Below are 14,560 nucleotides of genomic sequence, written 5' to 3' on the forward strand. Positions count from 1 at the left end.
GGTCACCATCTGGTCATTTCTCAACAAGAAGAAAAGTGATTGCACATGTCCATCCCCTAACTGATCGGGGGCATTGAGTAGTGCGACATTAACCATAGAATAACAACATTTATTACCTATCTTAACCGGCAATTATGTGATTCTCTGAGATGTTTAACACTACAATGTCATCACGTAATTCCTTTCTTTTTGAAAATAATTATTTATTTGAAGGCACTCTTGCCACACAGGGAGCAGTTCAGTTTGAAACAACTTGGATTCCCAGGTTAGACCTGATAATGCTACAGAGCTGAGGGAGACAGAAAGCCTCTGGTATGGTTGTGTTGACATTGGCAGACATTGGCAGCTTTGAGTCTGAGGTGTTAGCCTGCGGCAGATCGTGCTCCGTGGCATGTTTGTGTGTTACGGTGGGACACGTGACCCAGTGTGTTAGGTGTGTGTGTGTGTGTGTGTGTGTAGGTGTGTGTGTGTAGGTGTGTGTGTGTGTGTGTGTGTGTCAAGTGCACAGGTAGCCTGGGGGAAGGGAAGGGAAGCACAGCAGGGAGGAGTGCTCTTCCACATTTCTGTAATGTTAACACTGACAGGCCACATCAGGCCCAGCCGCTCAGCTGCCTGCTCTGAAGATACTGAGGTGCAGCATTCACAATCACAGCCCTCAGGCACCCAAAATTGCTCCTGCTGATGCTCACTAGAAAAACAATATTGTCTTGAGAAAATTCCCTCCCCCGAGCCCAGCACTACCTATTCTCCTTGGGAAAACACTCAGATGTACAGTTACTGTACAGTTACAGTAGCTGACAATATTGTACTGCCTGGGCATTGATTCCTGCTGGGAAGATGTACGGCCCTAGATAGCAGATATACGATTTAAGGCCCATACACATAACTTGTGGGTCGACAGATGGTAGAAATAGTATGCCTGAAAAGTAATTTCTAGAAAAATGATGGCCGGTACTGAGTTTGAAAAAAAAGCCCATTTCCTGTTCTTTTTTATGTATTGTACTCTTCAACGTTTCTTCCATAACAACTATTACTCCTCGTTCCTTTCCCTGACAACCACATTTTCGGAATGAGGAAATACACTTTTGCTGACTGTCTGTTTCATGTTTTGCTGGAAAGGAAAGTTGCCTTGATTTTATTGTATTTCTAGGACATAAATAACAAGGATCTCTACAACCATACAGAGGCTTGTACAGTCAGTATCTCTGTTGAATGGCCTTTAGGGGTACTTACCATTAAGTCTACAGACAGGAAGAAAGTAGTTTAGTATCAGTGTAACTGAAACTGTACTTTGTAGGCATACAGTGCATTCTGAAAGTATTTAGACCCCTTCACTTTTTCCACATTTTGTTTTGTTACAGCCTTATTCTAAAATGGATTGAATTAATATTTTTCCCTCATCAATCTACACACAATACCCCATAATAACAAAGCCAAAACAGGTTTTTAGGAATGTTTGCTCATTTATTAAAAATAAAAAACTGATATCACATTTACATAACTATTCAGACCCTTTACTCAGTACTTTGTTGAAGCACCTTTGGTAGCGATTACAGGTGTGTGCCGGAAATCTCCACAGAATGTTTTAAAAGGTCTTTCTGGGAAATGCCGCTGTTATCATCACACCCCGTCACACCCTGTTGCAATGTAAATGTAAACTTCCTTGGTAACCATTACTTCTGTATTGTACCAGTGTGACAGGCATGTTTGAACACTACTCCACTTGTCAGCTCTGAATTGTCAGGTTCTGGGGGGGAAAAGGGGGGCCTTTGGAACATGGCAGGATATCCTTGACAGGTATGCAACTGCCTGACACTACACGTTATCTAAACAGCAGACATCACACAAGGCCTTGCCAGCCCAGTCTGGTGTTGTTGAGAGGGAAGTGTAGGTCCAGAGGGTAAACAGGGGTCACCTCTGAAGAGTTGTTCTCAAAGGGAAGAGACAGGGTCTCCTGGGGCCCGAAGGCTTTGAGGGAAAGTCAGCCAGAGGCCTCTTCATCACCTGCTCTTCCATCTACTCCGGTAAAGGCACATATATACAGCACAAGCAGTTTCTCAGCTGCCCCTGAAAGATCCATGTAGTGATGGGGTGTTATCTCAGAGATACAGCTTACCTACAGGCATGTACGGCGCATGGTCATTGGGTTCTCAGGGCAAAACCATCGGCAAAGACAAAAAGTGTTTGTGAACAGTGTTAAGATGCTGTGCATATTGTTTCAATCTGTTCCATCTATAACACTGTGTTGTGTACACATGTTGATATGCGGGCAGCATACCTCAACTTTATTTGAGCTCTCGTAAAGGCTAATATTGACAGCTCCCAGATGGGACTCACAATTAGTGTAATTACAATCGTTGCATGAGACCATGAGAGAGAGCACTTGAACAAATTGATCGTAAATATAAAACTAAACACAGTTTTGTTAGTCATTTTCATCTCACGTTGCTAAGCTTTGTTTAAGAGGGCCTTATATGACCTCGTTGTCTTTTATGAGAACGTTCTTCAATGGATATTTTGGCATAGAGAAGTGGTTGAGTTTCAGTTTCATTTCTAGTATCATTGGAGTACACTATATGAAGGTCACCTAATTCATGTCATAAAGGAGTCCTGGGTACCAGTCTGATTCTGCTTCAGCCAACTTGTGTTCAGCCAACATCTATTATTCAGATGAATGGTAAGGTCAGGGGCGCTTGGTGGCGTAGCACACTAATGCGCATACCACATAATCGCAAGGTTCCTGGTTCGATTCCGACCCTCGACACCTCTTGCATGTCATCCCTCCTCTCTCTCCCATCCTTCCTGTCAATCTCTACTGTCTTTATCCCAATAAGGCAGAAATGCCCTAAAACCATATTAAAAAAGAAAAAAAAAAAAGAATGGTAAGGTCTGTCACATGCATGTCTCTCTCTTGTCCTAGTCCATGAATATTGATAACCATGAATATAAATAAATATGCATTACTCACAGGACAATTATGAACATGTGAGGAAGTGTCCCATCTGAGAACTGATCTGGCTGCCATACTGTACTGTTTTGGAAGTTGTTACAAAGCCTGACTGTGAGTCTTGTGCAAGTAAAAATTAGTGTTTGAATTGCCTTTCAGAGCCCATTATGGATGGGATGATCCTCTCTCTCTCTGGCACAGTAAATTACTGAGGAGACATGTGCGCTGTCATCTGGTTTCTACAAAACCTCTATCAAATGGAAAGAGAAATGAAAAAGATAAAAGTGTTCTTTCTCTTTTGTCTCAGCACCAATGAGCAATGAGACATAAGCTCTTTTGCGCCTAGCTGTACTTTGTGGATGACAGTTAAGCAACTTTAATTAATTAGATTAAAGTGGAAAACACGTTTAGCCTTTCAGCCTGTGTAAGTCACTCTTATTGCCCTCCCCTGAACACTGAGCTACACTCACTGAACACTTTATTAGGAACACTATACAAATACTGGGTAGGGCCTCCATTTGCTCTCAAAACAGCCTCAATTCTTCATGGCATTGATTCCACAACATGTTGGAAACATTCCTTTGAGATTCTGGTCCATGATGACATGATTGCGTCATGCAATTCCTGCACTTTCAAGCTGTGAATCTCCCGTTCTACCACATCCCAAAGGTGTTCTATTTGATTCAGATCCAGTGACTCGGAAGGCCACTGAAGAACACTGAACTCATTGTCATGTTCATGAAACCAGTTTGAGACGACTTTTCCTTTGTGACATGATGCATTATCATGCTGGAAGTAGCCATTAGAAGATGGGTAAATTGTGGCCATGAAGGGATGCACACGGTCAGCAACAATACTCAAATAGGCTGAGGCATTCAAACAATGATTGATTGGTATTAACGGGCCCAAAGTGTGCCAAGAAAACATTCCCCACACTATTACACCACCTCCACCATGAAGGTGTACAGGTGTTCCTAATAAAGTGTTCTGTAAGTGTATATTTGCACTCTCGTAGTATTGATATGTTCTGTGACGGTGAGTGCCCGTGAGTAAACCACTTCTCTTTTTTTAATACATTCAGCACTACGTCACTGGAAAGGAGTGTTTTATGTGCCATGCGGTATGCGTATAGTACTGTACTTCCAAGACTGTGACCACCACATTAAGTTAAAAGGACACCACCTTATTGTGACCCATGAATAATGCACTGTATGATTTCTATATGCTTATTAAAGCAGTTGTGCTCTGAAGTGTGGAGCATGACTGTATGAGATGGGTACTGTACCTGCCAAAAATAGTCCCCAATCAGCAAGTGTAATCATGTGTGTCACACCAGCCACTCCCTTCCTCTGACACACGCACACACAGACATAATACCAGCATACAACAGTTCCCCATTGCAGCCTGTGAGCTCTCTTCAGCAGAGGGAGAGAGAGACAGGGTGGTGCCCACTACCCACACTGACAGAAGCTCCAAGTTCATCCCCGAGTCCAAGTAGAGGATTCCAGCGCACAGTTGGTCCATTTTTCTGTGGAGACATACTGTCCGTGTACAGCCGTGTTGGCTGACTTGTAGCAGTGTGTGGGCTTGGATTCAGGCCTACTGCTTGCCTTGTTGATGGAGTATAGAGGGACTTCTATGGTAGGTTGCGTTTTTTTCATTTGCTCTCCTTTTCTCTGCTCTTAGAGCCCCTCTGCTCTGTTTTCTGATACAGTAGTCTGTTTTTCATTTCAACAGTTTACTGCCAATATGTGTGTGTTTTACAGACCTTCTTTGCCAAAATGTGTTCACAGTTTATAGCAAGCTGAATCCATTGATGGATTGTGATGCGAAACATTATTTACGATGAGTCCAACACAGTAATATGTACAGTACCTTGATTACTTTTACTTTAACTGTGGTGAATTTGAGGGTTTTTCCAGTCCAACACAATCGCTGGTGTTTGGTGATTCAAAGCAGCAAAAATATCTCCCCCCCTCTTTCCATGTTGTAGCTTGATAGCTCTCCCTGCAGTGGATATACAGCTGCTCACACAGCACCAACCCCCTTCACTCCCATGGATACAATGCCCTTGAAACCATGTGGGGGCAGCAGACAGATCCATATCACGTCAGTTCCTCTAAGCCTTTAGCTCAGGATGCTTGATTCCCCTGTGATGGCTGTGGTGAGATTGGGATTGGACTGCACAGGGCTTTACCCATCAGTCATTGCGGCCCACTCATTGCCAGTGATAAGCAATGGGAGGGATGGCGAGAGAGAGAGAGAGAGAGAGAGAGAGACAGAGAGAGAGAGAGAGACAGAGACAGAGAGAGAGAGAGAGAGAGAGAGACAGAGAGAGAGAGAGACAGAGACAGAGAGAGAGAGAGACAGACAGAGAGAGAGAGAGACAGAGAGAGAGACAGAGAGAGAGGCATGGAGTGATCTCTGTGACCAGCCACAGCGTTGGTTCCTCCTCCCCTGTCTCTCGTCCTGTGGAGTGATGGCGGGCCCTGGATCATATATCAGACAGCTGACAGTGCTGTAGCCTGAGTGCAGCACAACTCAGCTCAATGCAGCCAAGAGTTCAGGGTCCCTCCAGGGTGACCCTGGACTGGCACTGCGTGGCTACAGTATAGTGTGGGTTTCAGTCATTAGATGGCGCTGTCATCTCCCCTGTTTTTTATAGTCCTATATCTGCCTTGGGGATAGCTGAAGCACTCCTCAGCCTTCCTCCTTTCCGTCCTCCTCTCTGTGTATTTGGACCTGCCATGGTCACATTGAGCCGGTGTCCATCTGTCCCAGACGGTGATAGTCTGAGCACGCTCACAGGAGTCTGCTCGTCTTCAAACAGCAGGTTGTTTATGAATACTAATGCCGCAGCTGTCCTGCAGTTCATCAGATGAATGTGTCCACTTGTTTTTCATTACATGGGACATTAGATCGTATGTACTGTCATTGTTCATGTTGAGTGATTCAGAGGTTACATAAGCATTAGTGCCTATTGGGATGAGATCTTCATTCTAGGGTATTTTTTCTTTAAGTAGGTTTGCCTTGAACGCTGTTTGTTACCGTCAGTACTAGAATGTATGGTAGTTCAAGCAGGTATTCAGCTTGGACCATACCTACAACTGCTGTACTGAGTTCAACTGTTGAGCAACACAGAGGGATGTTCTCTATCTTAAGAGGGCATCTAAAAGAGACCGTTCCTGTCTTCTCCGTAATGAGGCAGGCCTATCTCACATCGTCTGCTTGCTGCTCAGACTAGACAACAATAAACAAACAAACAAGCAAACCAAGGCCATGATGTTATTTGGTAAGGTCTCTTGGAGATGTATGCTGTCCACAACGCCAAAGACATTTCCTAGATATGCAATGACGTGTACAGTAGATTGTCTACTGGTGGAATCGGGGGAAAAAAGTATCTTTCTGTGTTTTTTTTCAAATAGGCTGAAGAGTGCTATGATTGGCAGGTATGTCAACACAGTCATATCCCTTTTATTATGTTTCTAGATCTCTCTGATTTCTAACATTTTTGACTGGCTGTGTTGCTCTATATTTAGCCTTGTGCTCATTGTTGAGCTTTGGGTTAATGGTGTTGGTATGGTACCAGAGCTTAGAGCACAGCACTGAAATAGGATGTAGGAAGAGTTACTGTTAGGAGCTTAGTAGAGATAAACTGGAATAACTGGACCCCAGTCCAAGGGGCGCTAATAGCAAAGTATAAACATTTAAAAGATATGCGCCTTATGCCCATCAACATTACATCAACTGTCACTGTGTCATCCTTCCTCGCTCTGCAGTGTATTTGCTAATCATCGTGTGTGTGTGTGTGTGTGTGTGTGTGTGTCCACATGTGTGTATGTGTATGCATGCATGTGTGTGTGATGGCTAGCTAGAGTGTCCTGGAGTGTCCTGCATGTCCAGCGTGAGGGCAACAGTCTCCTGTGGTTAATCCCCTCTCTCCTGGTCAGAGGCCTGAGGAAGGCCACACGTGGGTGGGGATCCCGGAGCTCAGGGATTAGAGGGCTGGAAAGAAGCCAACAGCTTTACAGCGCATGGCCAGAGAGCAGGCCGGGCGTGGGGCATGGGGCGATACTGCAGGAACTCAGCCAGGGAACATGGGAGTTGTCTCTCTGGCACGTTTTTTCCATGCTGGAATTTATTAGAATTACTTTTCTGACTGTGTAAACAGGAAATGATTTTCACTCAACTCAAGTATTGCAAATGTGCTCTGCTGTTGCTGGCACACAGTTTAGAGTTGTGTAAAAATACAACTATCCATCCTCAGAGTCTATGGAAAACTATTTATGACTTCATTAAAATGCCTTGCTAAATCTCTTGCTTGCTGTTTCTGTACATTTAAAGCAATTAATTCAAAGTCTTAAGACATGGTAAATGGATTTCAGACAATAAGTGCATTTATTTCCCTACCAATATGATAAACACTTAATTCTCAACACAATGGACATTTATGTTTTATATGGAGTGTAAATGACTGGTGTTGTTCCATACACTGTGAGCCATGTGCAAACATAGGTTACATAGCAGCCATGGTTCTTGAGTAGGTTACTGCGTAATTACAGATGCACGCTCAGAGATCCTTGCAGAAATCGAGTGCCCCTGGATGGCAATTAACACAGGCCTCTTGTGTTTATAATTAGTGTTATTGTTGTTTTCAGCCATAGACATTGGCAGCTGGAGAGGAGTACCTGCACTGCAGAAATGTCTGTCTCTGCCTGCCATTGACACAGGCTGGTCAATTTACTCACCAGGCGGAGCAGAAAATGAAATGCCTGTCAATTTGTCTATTTCAGTCTCTGCTGAATGAAAACAGGTTACTCTTGGGATGGGCAGAATTGTGTATTATTCTGAGAGAGACTGAGGAGGAGAGAGGAGGAGATCCTGAAAGAGAAAGTGTAGGAGCAGAGGTTGGTGTTTCAGCAAGGCTCTACTTGAGGTCACTACTGGCACTGACCTCACTATCATGGAGTCCAGTGCTGTCATCTTCTGTAGAGCAGCTGGGAGGGATGGAGGGATTTATACAAGGACACAGATGCAGAGAAAGAGAGAGTGATACCCCAGTGATCCTGCCATCTTCTCTGTCCCATCCTGGTTGAAGGCTCAGACAATATGTGACAGGTGTGTCTAAAACACAAATCCTCAAAGCGCTGTCTGGTGTCTAAGCTTCTCAGTAGCTCCTCTGTGGCTCAGTTGGTAGGGCATGGTGCTAACAACACTTAGGTTGTGGGCTTGATTCCTGCTGGGACCATATATACTGAAATGTATGCACTCACTGCAATTGGATAAAAGCGTCAGCTAAATGGCATATATAGTAGTGATTTCAGTTTAGCTTTCAAAGCACCGGCCATAACTATTCAACTACCTAACTCAAACAAATGTTTGGAGAAACTCACAGGGTTGTTTTATGTTGGGTCTATGGATGTGAGACAAAGCTACAGGGAAATATATCACATCGTCCTAAATACCGCCCCACCCATACAGTATAAACACCATCTCAATGCCAAGGGACCAGAGCATGGGAGGTAGTGAGCTTTTAGAATTAGTCACAGAGAGTTGACTGCTTCAAATGGGCCCTCCCTTGAGTCTATTTGTTCCTCTCATAGAAGCCTAGTTAATTTTCACTCAGACTTCTACCGGTGGCTCACAAAACATATTGTTTTTTCTTGTCACTGATATGATCAGGATACTGTAGCGATGCCATTGTGAGGAGGTTTCTTTACCAAATGCTAGAGTTAAATATACGTGTCTTTCCGAAACGACTTTACACTCAGACAGAAGGAGCTCTGAAATAACCTGGAGGCCGATCACAGACATGTCCACCCCCCCGGCTGCCACGAGCCATCCCTCTCCACACTGAGACAGATGTGAAGCGTGAACTTGTCCTCTGGAGGGAGTTAGAACTTCCGGAAGACTGTGGAGGGATTGTGGGGCGGGGGGGGACAATGAGTTGTATGTCTCCAGAGAGAGAGCCTTAGCTCCCCCAGTAATTACACAGACATCATCACCTCCGTGTACAGACGGATGTGGACTGTTCCACTCCCTGTGAACTCCCACCATATGGGAGCCATTTTGCTTTCTCTTTTATTGTACTTCGTCCATAATGGGCCATTTTGGCCCAACTCCCCATTCACCCTGGGTAATCATTTGCACAGTCACAGCCCATCTCTACACCTATCAGACTCTGCTTTTTTACGATAGCATCTCAGCCCCAAGTGGACCTACGCCCGTTGTTTGGGTAATGATGTCATTAGGGGGAAATGCGTAAGCCCCTTCGTCACCCTCTTTATGCACGGAAATGAGTAGGGAAATCAGTCTAAATATCAGGACAGAGATTTCTTAAGAGATTTGAATCAAACACTAACCAGAAATGCTCGCACATGTTTATTTAAGCATGGAGCTATTACATGCAACTGCTGTGCGTTTTCAAAGTCCATGTTGCTCTTATTTTCAGTGCTCTATATGTAGGAGCGGAAGAAGCTGTGTAGCTTTAAGGTGACTGACATGTATCCATGCAACCCCCCCCCCCCCCCCCCCCCCCCCCCCCCCAACTGTCTCCCAACCACCCGGATCCTCAAACTATTAATAACCAGGTTTCCTCTCCCACTGCTGAGGAAAAGCTTCCCACTCACATTCCTGCCTGTCCCACAGACACTTTTCCAGCCCTCTGATGCTTTCTCCAGTGACTACACACACCTCGCTCCCCCTCGAAGCACGACTGGGGTCTGCTTTAGACTCTCCTCATCCAGGGTTAGTGTAGTCCTGCTGTCAGGCGACCCATTTTCCTACTGGAGGAATTCCCTCCCTCTCTCTCTCTCCGTGCTGCAACCCTTACCCCAGCCCCCCTCTAGTACGCCCCTCCTCACAGGCTCAGAGAGGAGGGCCAGGAGGAGAGAGGTGCTGGAGAAAGGAAAAACTCTTTCTGGTGAGCTGTACACAGTCTGGTTGGGCTAGAGGAGATGTGGTCTGCCTGCTTGGCTTTCCTGTTTCACTACTCTGGTCTGGAGATGGAGTGCCAGTGAGCTGGGTGATGCTACTGTTTTGGGGGTGTAGTGAGCAGCAACATGTGGTGTTTGCACTGTACTTCAGACAGGAGCCAGTCTCTATTGGAACTGGAGCTGGACAGCTGGTAAGGTGTGTGTGTGTGTGTGTGTGTGTGTGTGTGTGTGTGTGTGTGCGTGTGTGTATGCGCGCGTGCGCCATATAGGCATGAACACACGTGTATTATTAGCATGATAATCCATTCATTTGTTCAGACTTTAACTCTAGCTGTGGGTGTGCATTTCCCTAATGGCATTCTTTTTCAAAGACCGTTGCCAGAGTCAACAGAGACCAATTGAGAAAGGACTTTTATTTGTAAACAAGGAAATTGCTTCTATCCTCTTTTAGATAGATTCTCAGTAATTGAATATATATTGAGCTTGTGTTGTAATTAATAAAAAGGGGGCTTTGTGTACACAATGAGTGCTTTATTTATGATGCCTTAGCCCTTCCTGCTCCATCAATAGGGCTGTAGTTGATTTTCCTGTTGCGTGCTGTGCATGTCAATGCAGCTTGGTCACATGTTCCTGCTCATGCTGTAATACCTTCTTTACTCTCACTTAATCAACTCAGGTGGATTCAAACAGCCATTCACTTATGAAAGTGCGTAACACATGGAAAACATTCAATTTGAATACATAACCGACACAGTTAATCAATGGGAGTCTGTGTGTGTGTGTGTGTGTGTGTGTGTGTGTGTGTGTGTGTGTGTGTGTGTGTGTGTGTGTGTGTCTGTGTCTGACTGTCTGTGTACCAGTGAATATGTTTTATTAATTCACTGTCCTAGACTAACACTGTCAGATGAGGCTCCTCTTAAGAGGGCCATTAAATGTCACAAGGAGGGAATTTACAGAGGAATTGCTGTTGACACTTCCCCAAATAAGTCATATCTGTCACCTAAACTTGAACCAGTGACACATTCATTAACACTGTATGATAATGGGTTGTAAGGCATCAATTGCAATGTGATGCAGATGTGTGTACCGTAGAAGACTTTCTTCAGAGAAACACAAACACGCTCCTTCCATCATGCCTATAGTCTGTAACCTATTTCTGTGCCCCCCCCCCAAATCACTGGAAATCTTTTCCTTCAGATTTTGCCTCTTGTCTTTCAAGTCCTTATCTCCTGATGTGCATGTAAATTGAGCGCAGTTGGGAACCATGAATGACTTTGAACCAAGAGATACACAAAGTATAAATTAGTATAATTTCAGGCATAGTCTGAAACTTGTGAAAGCCTCTAAGGAAATGATCTCAAATACTTGACAGGAGCTCTATATAAAGCACCAACAACATGTTGAGGTTCCAGGTGAAGCATTGTGGTTCACTATCTGACATCAATTAGTATCTACACATGGCAATCTTCAATAGAGGCCTTTGTTGGATTGAAATGCTGTGTGGTAGTGGGAGCCTAACCACTCCTTCCTGCTCTCATCACCTCTCACTGGAGCTCGGAACAGATGCTGTTTCCCCCTACTTGACAGTGGAGAGAAAGAGGCTGGATAGTGCTATGGATCTATCCCCCTATCGTGTCATGAAGACATCTGTCAGTGCACGTGACAGTAGCTGCTCACTGTCTCAATCCAGGTGGCCAGTCAGTCACCCACACACTCTCTGAATGACATTAATTTGCATCCCGTGGCCTCCAGACTAACTCTCCTTATTCAATGTCATAGACGAAGCTTCTCTCTGCTTCTGAATATGCTGATGACTGGAGTCTCTGACCAGCTTATTCATCCTCCTCTTCCCTTTTTCATTTGTTTTCTGCATTTAAATAGGATTTTAGAGGTTATTAATTTTCATGAGGCCGGATGAATGCTTGGCACTTCAGAGACTGTGGACCTCCCAGCTGACCAAAGTCAGCTCTCTCAGAGTTGGAGAGGGAATTGGATCAGTGATGCTTCCTGTTCTGGTGGGATTCATCCGCTCTGCTAGGGGAGCCAGCCTGCATTTATATTACGATTTAAAAACTACTGTTTTAAACTTGAAGATTGAACACCAAACTGTTTTGGGTGACAGATGGTCTTCAATGGGCAAATAACACTGAACACCGAATATTACTGAACACAATTGATGTTGTTCTTTTATGGTTTTGCAGTTTGAGCTACCAGGGGTGTAGTTTATTGGCACAGTGGCTCCACTGACATTCAGCAGCAGTCAGTGTGGGAGGAGATGAACAATGGCGTGAGGAAAATAAGCCCGAAGTGCAACTGTGCGTCAAACGTGTTAAGCCTCCCTCGACATTGAAACAATGGATATTTCCAATTAGCTATTCTCCACTTGCGCAGGCCTATTACAGCATGGTCTTCAGTCCAATTAAGCAGCCTTTCTTCCTCATTAGATTAAATTCTCTTTTGCATTCATGGTCCAGGAAAAGCAACGTGAAGTGGAAAATTAGAGTGAAGGCTGAATTGTCTGTCTACAATGTTGTGTAGAGTTTGCGGTGCTGTGCACCTATAGCAAGAGGCCATCTTGTTTAATGAGAGAGAGATATGTTCCAGTGCCAGGTTCCTGTCTGTTCCTTTGTGATTGGACAGTTGAGGCAGTAAAGGAGACAGGCAGACCTGTCCTGTGTGACATCGTGTAGACGGGTCATCTCAGGAAAGGAAAGTGGTGGTTCTGCTCTGAATATGTTATGAAGGTCTCTTTCATTTCCAATAGTATAAGGAAGCCATACCTTTCCTTACTCTGTCAACTCAGTCTAGATGCCTCTTTGCATGACAAGGGCTGGAAACAAAAGGAGGACTGGTACACCTAATCTACTCTACACTTGTCTGGCCATACTGTATAATGACCGGATTATTAGCAACACAATGTATGTACATATTTATTTCACCGTACATTTATTTATTTCACCGTACATTTACAACATCCTGCAAAAATCTTCCAACTGAAGGTGGAGGAATGTTATAGCAAGTTATTTGTTTTGACCATTTTCAAAACAAGCACACTTAAATACCTATACATGTACAAGGATAAAGTCATCGAGACACTTGATTTGATAGTGGACATAAACCCACATTCCCTTTATGCTTTTTCAGACAGCTTTCATTCTATTGTATTACCGTGACACATTTTGACAGAGTGAAACAAGTTTTTTTTCCTGCAAGTTTTATCAGTGATGGACACTTATAGATTTCTGCTCTGTCTCTGTCTCTGTGCATTTTGTTGTCATCCATCATTTGGGCAGATTTTGGATGGAGTCTGTGTTCCAGCAGATGGAAAATAATAGCTGTCTACAGAGAGGTATGAAAATTAGATTTCATTGGCTGATTCTTGGCCACAAGATGTTTTTTTTTTTTTTATGGAGGAAAACATCGGCTCATAACTACTATATCAGTATTGCCCCAGAGGTGAGATCTTGGAGATTAACTGCCAACAACTTCACCTGAAACAGTCCTCTCTAGATATCCCGAGAAATACATGAATGTCTCAATGGCATAAACAAGATGCATTTAGTTGTTATTTCTGTATTATAGAGAACAAAGCCTTTGGAGCCTTGGGAGCCTTAATGCAATTATGTTTTATGTTCCGCTTTTTTGATACATGTTTGTAATTACTGTCTTTTTCCATCCCTCTGTTCATAATATTTATTTCACACTCTTTAGTCTGCGAGTGAACACAGACCAAATCCTTTGTACAGAATGGAATAGTCCTCATGGAAGACAGGGCTTTCTTCTTGTTGTCTGTCTGTGTCATTAGATGACCCTTTGAATCCCCCTTTAGCTGCAGAGTACAAGCCTCTCACAAACATTCAGCTCTTAAGCCATGTGGCATTTGCATGCAATTCAGTAGGGATCATGTGACATATTTTTGGCTGTCAGTCAGTCAGTTCACTGTTGCATTGGTAAGACCCTGAAACTGACAGGCTGCTTTTGTTGTGATGTAAACAGTGAAGTGAATGTGCTGCCTAAGCACAAGCTAACCTAGAACATGGAGGGGGAATGCATCACTATGACCCTTGACCCCACAGCTGGCTGAACATTATGGATTGGTTGTCTTGTTTGGAGACCTTGTTTTGGTTCCCCTGTGGCTTAGAGGTGCTATCTGCAGATGCTGTTTGATACAGGCACAAATGATCCACAAATGTCAGGAGATTTGTTTTTTTTAATGTAGGCGTATAACTTCACTGTTAGTCTGTATAACTTTGTTATAACACTGTTAGTCTGTATAACTTTGTTATAACACTGTTAGTCTGTGCACACTCTAACATTCCTTATTTTGCAGTTCATCTTAATCTTGCTATGTGGAGTGTATAATCATGTTTTAGTGTGGCCACACATTATACTGTTGAACCAATTCAATCAGTTGCCGTCAATGTTCTCATCTCAGTGATACATCATGCTCTACTGGTTGCTAATTAATTTAATTAAAAGAACCACATTTAATATGGGAAGTTAATCTTCCAGCGCTGGGCTAAAGCATGAGGCTAACCCATGACAAAGAAATATGTTTTGATTTTCCATAAACAGGGAGGGAGGTCTGCTCTCTCTAATCCGGCCCGCAGTCACTGTAGCAGACACTGTACTTTAGGTCCCTGCCCTGTTTTCAGCGCAACCCACCTACAGGCACCAA

This window comes from Argentina silus (genome assembly GCF_951799395.1).
Source record: "Argentina silus genome assembly, chromosome: 4".
Lineage (NCBI taxonomy): Eukaryota > Metazoa > Chordata > Actinopteri > Argentiniformes > Argentinidae > Argentina > Argentina silus.